This window comes from Henckelia pumila, unplaced genomic scaffold, assembly GCF_033568475.1.
Source record: "Henckelia pumila isolate YLH828 unplaced genomic scaffold, ASM3356847v2 CTG_389:::fragment_2:::debris, whole genome shotgun sequence".
Classification (NCBI taxonomy): Eukaryota; Viridiplantae; Streptophyta; class Magnoliopsida; order Lamiales; family Gesneriaceae; genus Henckelia; species Henckelia pumila.
This window is the reverse complement of record NW_027331818.1, coordinates 10410-20448: the sequence shown is the minus strand read 5'-3', so window position 1 is coordinate 20448 and position 10039 is coordinate 10410. Positions and strand designations below refer to the sequence as shown.

General features: G+C 38.1%; 1 pseudogene; it reads right to left on the bottom strand.

The window, feature by feature from the left end:
• Positions 1–7964: 7964 nt before the first annotated feature.
• On the bottom strand, positions 7965–9155 carry LOC140871107 (heat shock cognate 70 kDa protein-like; annotated as a pseudogene).
• Between the last annotated feature and the right edge of the window lie 884 nt (positions 9156–10039).

Below are 10039 nucleotides of genomic sequence, written 5' to 3'. Positions count from 1 at the left end.
AGGAAAAGGTTTATGCCATGTATACTTTGTTTTCTTCATAGCAAAACATCCTTAAAAAAGACTTGAATTTGATGCTCAAGTTTTGTTTTCTGTTAGAGGTGTGCATTCGTTTAAAGTGGCTAGCAATTGAGTCGAGCAAGAGTTAAATCAGTTTTTCCTGATTGTTTTTTTTAAACCGGACAAACTGAACCGAATTGAAATCGAGTTATTTTGGATCGTAACCGAATTAACTGTTTTTTTTTTTAAAAAAAAAAACTTTAAAACCAAGAGATCACATTTGACAACAAAATCTTTTAAATAAAACCCAAAAGGCATATTAGCAAAACAACAGTCAATTGTATAAACTTAGCACAATACTAAAACTCAAAAGTCAAAACCGTATCAGTAGGATATATAGGCGCCTATGTTTTAAAAAAAATGAAGAGTATTTTTAAAAAAATTGGATTTTTTGTCCCAAAAGTCGATTCGATTCATTATGCTTTTCCTAATCATAGTCTCTTATTTTTGTCCTAATACTCTCTTGTTATAATATAATTTTTTTTAAAAAAAAAAATTAAGTATATATATCCAAGAAACCCGTGATGGAGCTATTGGGTAGCACGTCAAAGTTGAAGAAAGACGTAGAGGGGGGCATGAATAAGACTTGCATTGTGAATGTATTTATAGGGTCGGTTTTAATCATTCGTACTATGTGTACGTGGGCATGAGTATTGAATACGACCTTTGTAACTTATGTATGATATCAAACGTCGGAATTTAATGGATTCCATTGCTATCATCGACGACTAAAAAAAACGAACATATAAGAAAAACGTTGATCAGAGATCGACAAAAAAATAAAGATGTTTAAAAAACTAGAGATAAATTAGCGATCGATTTTGTGGAAATCAAAAAGCTGCCATAGTCGGGTTAATTGTTCATTTATTGGGATCCCTTGAATTAGTTGGATGCATCGTTGGATTTTAATATATCTTACGAGGAAAATGTACCAAAATTTGAATTATTAATGTTGCATATGATTCAAGTTTAATTGCGTGTGTAGTTACTCAGCTGCAGATTCCAATTAATATTGATGTTTGGTATGTTGTCTATGTTTCCCATTCGAGCAGTGTCTGAATGCGGATCCAACTGCTCATTTTTGTTCACTTGAGATGTTCATGTTTATTAGTCGTCAAATGCGCGCAGCTACTGGAAGTCGGTCTCCAACATTTCATCATCCATACTACAGCATACTGGAAGAAGTGCCCATGTGCTAACATAGACATGACTTATTTAGTAAGACCACAAATAAAACCATGTGCTAGCATAGACAAGACCTGTTTAGTAAGACCACCCAAATGAAACTTAGGAAGCAAATTTGGTCTCTAATTCAGTGACCCGCTACTGGAGCCGGTCTCCCATATTTCATTCATCCCAAAATAGTTTGAAATATTCTTGGATAATTTTCTTCTGTTATCGAGATTGAAATCCAGCTATTTCATTATTGTATATGGTTAGTATAACCCACAAAATATTAATGTGGTATTTTTTTTTAATATGACAATAGAACCTACCGTCGCTACCATTCAATCTGCAATGGTAAATTTTTAGGCTAACATAATAGTTTAAAAAATGTTAATCGGGTAAATCATACTCGATAAACCCTGTGCGACGGACTCAACAAATAAACCGTTGGTTGGAGAAATTGGAAGATCCACAAACCAATAGGTCAAATCACTCACCTAATCCACTAACTAAGACTCCATTGTCGAAGGAGCTATAATAATTTTTTCCTCACTGACTTTTGATTTTCCGCCTTTTATTTTTCTGGGTGGTGACCTTTGATCATAAAGAGAGCTTGTATTTGTTCATAGTTTATATAAGGAGCAGACAAAAAGAGTGAATTGTACCGTCCAGTGAAATGATAGGTTTTATGGAGCGAATTGCGGGATAAATTTGCCGTGTGACGTAAATATATAATATAGAGAAAAAATGACTAAGTCTGCAAGTCAAATAGGGTGAGCTCGCGTCAACCATTTTTAATAGCTATCTACTTTTTATATTCCTCAGAGAGTTCGAGATTACCTGATGGCTTTAGAAAATGATATGGGATGAACATGAGTAAATGCCGCGTCGCAATTCATTCTTGTCCCATTTGTTGTACTGTGTTAGAAAAAATCAATAGTTCCCTTAAATCTACTTGGTCTTGTCATTCAGAATTAGTATACAATTATGAATCATGAGATATCTCAAGCTCTTAATTACATAATATTTAACATATCCTGAACTATATTTTCAGGCGCTATGCTAGTGAGAAGAGAGCTCAAATTAAGTCTCACACAACATATTATTTAACACTATTAGAGATCCACAATCGATTTAATTTGCTTTGTTTAACGTCTCCAGATTTTTTCCACTTCAGTCTCACTTTTATAACTTCAGTGTTTTTTTTAGGATCAATTTTATATTTTAAAAATAAATATTGTCAGGATTTACGCGAAGCTACTGTCTGCTGGATTAAGTGTAGAACAAATATGTGCTAGAAACTACTTGTTCTACTGAAGGACATAATAAAGGCATATATCGCGTGGGCGGCCAGCAGTGAGTTCAACTGTGCCGCGTGAACGTTTCAAGGTTTCTCCGATTCTGAGTATCTCCGAGGATAGGGTCAGACTCAAGACAGGGATATGGTTGTGCTGGGAAGAAGGTCAAGTAGGAGAGATGTTGCCGAGTCTTTAACATAAATCTGGATCTTACTGGAGTATGATAATGAGTATAAAGGTATTGGGAAAGATAGCCAAAATTAATTGACTTTTATGTAGCGGAAGCTTTTGATTCTTTTCCCCTTCAGTGATACTATCAGATCAAAGCATTTCCATGATATCAATATCAATCAAGATAATAAGCACGAAGAAAACGACACAAGGATTTTTACGTGGAAAACCCAAATTAGGAAAAAACCACGAGACCTAAGTCCACCAAGAAAATCTCCACTATATCAATAATGGGTACAACACATTCCTAGAATAATAGGAGATAACAACAACGCTCCCTAGAACAACTTAGGGGATACCAAGAACTTCAAGAACAACTTTTCTTGGATGACACACTCGATCTCACTTTACTAGTGGAACTCACACAAATCTAATCACGTAGAAAATTCTTCCTGATGTGGAAGATCGGACATCGCCGCAACCACAGAGCATACTAAAATTTATCTAAATGACTAGGCTACAAAAACACTCTTTATTGCTTGTGGTTTTGGTATTTCTTGGGATGGATTTGGAGCAAAGGTTTGTGATCTATTTATAGGGAAAATTTGGGGGGTTAGGTAATGTGTGAAACCATGGCAATGTGAATGCCTTAACTTTGTAGCCACCATTGTTGAGTTGAATCCAACAAAATTGTTTGAATTCCAACAATTCTCCCCCTCAAACATATTTGTAAATTCAATCAAACCTGCTGCACTTCTACAGCTTTCCATCTTTTCTTTTGGCAATGACTTTGTGAACATATCGGAACCATTTTCATCAGTATGTATCTTCTCAAGATGTAACATCTTGTCATTTAACGCATCTCGGATCCAATGATACCTCACATCAATATGCTTCTATCTTGAGTGTAAACTGGAGTTTTTACTCAAATGGATTGCGCTCTGACTATCACAGTAGAGCGTAAACTTGTCTTGCCTTAAGCCTTAATTCTTGTAGAAACTTCTTCAACCATAGAAGTTCTTTACATGCTTCGGTTGTGGCTATGTACTCTTCTTCTGTTGTGGATAATGCCACACACTTTTGAAGTTTTGATTGCCATGAGACTGCTCCCCCTGCAAAAGTCATCAAGTATCCGGATGTGGACTTTCTAGAATCAACATCACCAGCCATATCTGCATCAGTGTATCCTTCTAACACAGGTAGGTTACTTCCAAATCTCAAACAAAATCTAGAAGTACCTCTCAGATATCGGAATATCCATTTCACTGCTGACCAGTGATCTTTGCCAGGATTTGAGAGAAATCGGCTTACCACGCCAACTGCATGAGCGAGGTCAGGTCTCGTACACACCATTGCATACATCAAACTGCCAACTGCTGAAGCATAAGGAACACTTTCCATTTCTTTCTTTTCTTCATCACTTGTAGGACATTGGCCTGAACTTAGTTTGAAATGCCCTGCAAGTGGAGTGCCAACGGTCTTTGCCTTATCCATTTTGAATCTTTCAAGAACTTTCTCAATGTATTGTTCTTGAGATAGCCACAACTTTTTATTTAGTCTGTCCCTGGAGATCTTCATTCCAAGAATCTGTTTCGCTGGTCCTAAGTCTTTCATTGCAAAAGACTTGTCAAGCTCCCCCTTAAGCTTGTCTATCTTGGTTGAATCGTGACCAATGATCAACATATCATCAACATACAATAATAGTATGATGATATCATTGTCATCATATTTCTTAAGAAATACGCAATGATCAGAACAGGTTCTCCTATACCCGTGACTCATCATGAATGAATCGAACTTTTTGTACCACTGCCTTGGGGCTTGCTTCAATCCATACAAGCTTTTGTTCAACCGACAGACCATGTTTTCTTTGCCTTTGACTTTAAATCCTTCTGGCTGATCTATATATATTTCTTCATCTAGATCACCATGAAGAAATGCGGTCTTGACATCAAGTTGTTCTATCTCCAAATCCAGACTAGCAGCAAGTCCAAGAACAACTCTGCTAGAGGACATCTTCACCACTGGTGAGAAAATTTCATCAAAATCAACACCTTTCTTTTGGTTGAAACCTTTTATGACCAGCCTTGCTTTGTACCTCAGTCGTGATCCATTTTCTTCAGTCTTCAACCTGTAAACCCATTTATTTTTAAGTGATCTCTTACCTTTTGGTAGATTTACCAATCCATAGGTATGATTGTCTTGAAGCGACTGCATTTCATCTTTCATCGCTTCGATCCACTTATCTTTTTGGGCACTTGATACAGCTTCTTTAAAACTTTCTGGTTCTCCGCCATCAGTGAGCATCACATATTCATGTGGACTGTATCTTGTAGAAGGTATTCTTTGTCTGGTTGACCTTCTAATCTCTGTCTCGGAAGATGAATCAGAAGTGTTGTCTTGAGCATCATCTGGTTCAACTAACTCTTCATGATCACTCTGTATATCTCCCCCATGATCACGAACTATGGGTGAACGAACTGGATCAAGATTGACTGGGATTTCTGAATTAGATTGTTGTGATTCTTTATTGTGTTCAATATCACAACCAATCTCATCTTCAAGAAATACAACATCTCGGCTTCTAACAATCTTTTGATTTACTGGATCCCATAGTCGATATCCGAACTCTTCATGGCCATAACCCAAAAATATGCACTTTTTGGATTTATCATCAAGCTTGAATCTTTCATCTTTTGGAATATGAACAAAGGCTCTGCATCCAAACACTCTTAAGTGTTTGTAGGAGACATATTTCCCAAACCAAACTCTGTCAGGAACATCACCATCTAACGGAGCTGATGGAGAAAGGTTGATCAAATCAATTGCAGTTCTCATAGCTTCACCCCAAAAGGAATTGGGCAATCTGGACTGAGATAACATGCACTTTATCCTCTCACAAATTGTTCTGTTCATTCTTTCAGCCACACCATTGTGCTGAGGTGTTTTTGGAACACTTTTCTCAAGCCTGATTCCATGAGTTGAGCAATATTGCTCAAATGGACCCCTGTATTCGCCACCATTGTTTGCGCGAACACATTTCAACTTCATTCCAGTTTCTCTTTCAACTTTTGCGTGAAAATTCTTAAAGATCTCAAGAACATGATCTTTAGATTTTAACGCAAAGCACCAGACCTTTCGGGAGAAATCATCGATAAAGGTCACAAAATAAAGAGCACCGCCGAGAGTTCTGTCTTTCATGTAACACAAATCTGTGTGCACTAAATCCAAGCGTTGGGTTTTTCTAGTTGGAGAAAAACTTTGAAATGCAACTCTGTGTTGTTTTCCAGCTAAACAATCAACACAGGTTTCCAAGTGCATACCAGATACTTCAGGTAGGAGTTTCTTTCTAGCCAAAATTTCCATTCCCTTTTGGCTTATATGGCCAAGTCTCCTGTGCCATAATTCAATGGTGGAATTCTTTGTAGATACATTAACCTCTCCATTGGATACCTTAGCCTGCATTAGATAGAGAGAGTTTTGCTTCACACCTTTAGCGATAATGAGAGAACCTTTGATGAGTTTCCATTTTCCTTCTCCAAAGTGACTGACACAACCTTCATCATCAAGCTTTCCAGCAGAAATGATATTAAGTCGAATATCTGGAACATGGCGAACTTCTTTGAGAGTGAGACGAGATCCGGTATCTGTCTCCAAGACAATGCTCCCCAAACCAATGACTTCTGTCATACCTTGATTGGCCATTCTAACTTTTCCAAAGTTTCCACTTGAGTAGGACGCAAACATATCTCTGTGTGGAGTGATATGATATGAAGCTCCAGAATCAATTATCCAATCAGTTTGTTGGAATGATACGTTGAAACATGCTTCATCGCCAAGAATGATAATATCTCCATCAGATGTAACTGCAGCTGTGTCTTTCTCTTCTGACTTTGTACCATTCCTTTGATCTCTCTTCTTTTTTCTGCATTCTCTTTCGTAATGGTTAGGACCTCCACAATAATGACACTTGAATTCTTTTCTGGTCTTAGACTTCCCCCTGGATTTGTCTCTTCCTTTCTGAAGACCTCTGGTGTAACTTCGTCCTCGATTATCAGCCGTTTCTGTGACCAATGCCTTGGTTTCAGAGTTATATTCTTGCTCTTTTCTTCTAGACTCTTCAGTGAGAAGGCAATCTTTGACTGTTTGTAATGTCATTTTTCCATCAAGAGCAGAATTACTGAGCGATACCACAAGAGTATCCCAACTATCTGGCAAAGAGCTCAGTAGTAACAAGGCTGTAACTTCATCATCTAGGGCAATCTTCATGGTGGTAGATTTGTTGATTAAACCCTGATAAGTATTTAGGTGCTCCGTCATATTTGCACCTTCTTTGTATCTGAGTCGTGCGATACTTCTGATAATTGAGGCTTTGTTTAAGGCATTCTTCCTCTCAAACATAGCTTCAATTTTTTTCCACAGAGCATCAGCTTTATCTTCGTTTGCAAAGTGATGGAAGATACTATGTTCGATAAAACGTCGTATGTAGCCGACAATTTTTCGATGTAGTATAATCCATTCTTCATTTGATTGATTTTCTGGCTTGGCTTCATCACCACTCAAGGGCAAGTACAAATCTTTGCAATATAGAAGATCCAGCATGCTTGCCTTCCATATGGAATAGTTTGACCCGTTCAGTTTGAACATCCCTCCAAGGGGCTCCTCCATTGGACGTGGCTTTGATACCACTTGTTGGGAAAGATAGCCAAAATTAATTGACTTTTATGTAGCGAAAGCTTTTGATTCTTTTCCCCTTCAGTGATACTATCGGATCAAAGCGTTTCCATGATATCAATATCAATCAAGATAATAAGCACGAAGAAAACGACACAAGGATTTTTACGTGGAAAACCCAAATTAGGAAAAAACCACGGGACCTAAGTCCATCAAGAAAATCTCCACTATATCAATAATGGGTACAACACATTCCTAGAATAATAGGAGATAACAACAACGCTCCCTAGAACAACTTAGGGGATACCAAGAACTTCAAGAACAACTTTTCTTGGATGACACACTCGATCTCACTTTACTAGTGGAACTCACACAAATCTAATCACGTAGAAAATTCTTTCTGATGTGGAAGATCGGACATCGCCGCAACCACAGAGCATACTAAAATTTATCTAAATGACTAGGCTACAAAAACACTCTTTATTGCTTGTGTTTTTGGTATTTCTTGGGATGGATTTGGAGCAAAGGTTTGTGATCTATTTATAGGGAAAATTTGGGGGGTTAGGTAATGTGTGAAACCATGGCAATGTGAATGCCTTAACTTTGTAGCCACCATTGTTGAGTTGAATCCAACAAAATTGTTTGAATTCCAACATCTATTACCCCATCACTTAAATTTGCTGCTTGAATTGCAGCTCCATGTGCCACGACCTCTTCGGGGTAAATGCTCTTGCACAACTCCTTACCATTAAAGAAATCTTGAAGCAATTGTTGCACCTTTGGAATTCTAGATGATCCACCAACAAGCACCACGTCCTGGATATTTCCCTTTTCCATCTTGGCATCCTTCAAGCACCTTTTAACATGGACAATGCATTTCTCAAACAAGTCCATGTTGATCTTCTCAAATCTAACTCGGGTTAGAATATAGTCGAAATCAATTCCATTGAACAAACAATCGATGCTAATCGTTGTCTCTGTTAAAGAAGACAGATTCCACTTTGCTCTTTCACAAGCAGTCCTCAACCTTTCCAAGGATCGAGGGTTGTTTCGTATGTTCTCTTTGTGCCTTCTCTTGAACTCTTCCACAAAATTGTTGACCATTCTATTATCAAAATCTTCTCCTCCAACGTTGTCACCGCAAATAGCCTGTATCTAAAAGATACCATTCACCAAGGTGAGAAGAGACACATTCAAGCTGCCACCACCAAGGTCGAAAATAAGTACATTTTTTGGCCAGGTATTGCTATATTTTTTGTCCAGACCATAAGCTATGGCTGCAGCGACTGGGTCGGTACTTATATCCAAGACATGGAGGCCAGAAATGGCTGCAGCATCCTTGGTCGCTTTCTTCTGGAAAAAGTGGAAGGAGGCAGGTACTGTGATAACTGCTTCTTTCACTGTGAACCCGAGAAAAGCTTCTGCCATTTCCTTTATCTTGGTGAGGATCATTGAATAAATTTCTTCGGGAGAAAATTGTTTCACTAGTCCATTGTATACAAGAATGATCAGGGGCTTATCATTCGCGCCACAAATCACCTTGAAAGGCCAGAGTTTCCTACCTACCTGGACAAAAGGATCGCTGAACATCCGACCAATCAACTTCTTAGCATCTGCAATATAATCGAGTGAAAATAGAAAATAAGTACAAGATCCATCCATCAAGCTGAAACACACTACAATATGCTTATGATCAGTACCGAAAACAGTGCTAGTCGGGTTCATTCCCGCAAGATCCTTGGCAACATCGCCAACCAGACATGTGTTTCTGTTGAAAACAACGTAGGAAGGCGTGACTGAAAGAGTGGGTGCCCAGTGAGCCAACTTGTGGCTATGGGCTTTGATGACTCTTTGTATAAACAATCTTTTGTTTAATATAATTTACACTTTTATTAAAGGCAATGACTTTATCTTTCTTCATATTGTTATATTGTGATATACTATTATTGTTTTGATAAAGACCTTGAATATACTATAGTGTATGTAAGATGTGGTAGAACATGGGGATGTCTATCATGAAACACATCTTATAGTCACTGTATATTCTAAACTGTTCCTAGTCGATTGAGCCGTCCGATAATAAGGATAAGGATCGCTCGAGTTTGAGACTAGCATTTGCGATGCAGAGTACCACGTTTCATTGGTAGGGAACATGGAGATGTTCGAAGCATGCAAATGGATATTCATATGATGAATGATCGAACTACCCTATCCGGACTTTCCAAGTGGTTATCACTTATCGAGTGGATAAAGTCCGCGGTTTTGGTTGTACACCATTAGTCCTTACTACTTGAAACACCATTGAGACTCTATATGCTAGTACTGTGCTTTGACTCGTTTACCGACTCTATTGGGGTCATCAGGTGTCGGGATTGGGTACAGTTACAACAAATATAGGAGTCGATGCATTGTTGTCAAGGATTCACCACATACTTGCGAGTGTGGATATCCTATGCGATCTGAAGAGATATTAGTGTGACGAATCTCTGGCCAGAGTACTTGATGTGTTTTAAGAAATGGTTTCTTAGTAGCACATGCGATGTCGCTATTTGATCTTCAAGATGTATTGCATAGTTATCGAATCTCGAGCGACTCTCGATATACCAATGGTTGTTGATTTGATCGGGATATATGGATGAAGGGACCGTACTGTACGCTAACCAAAATCTATT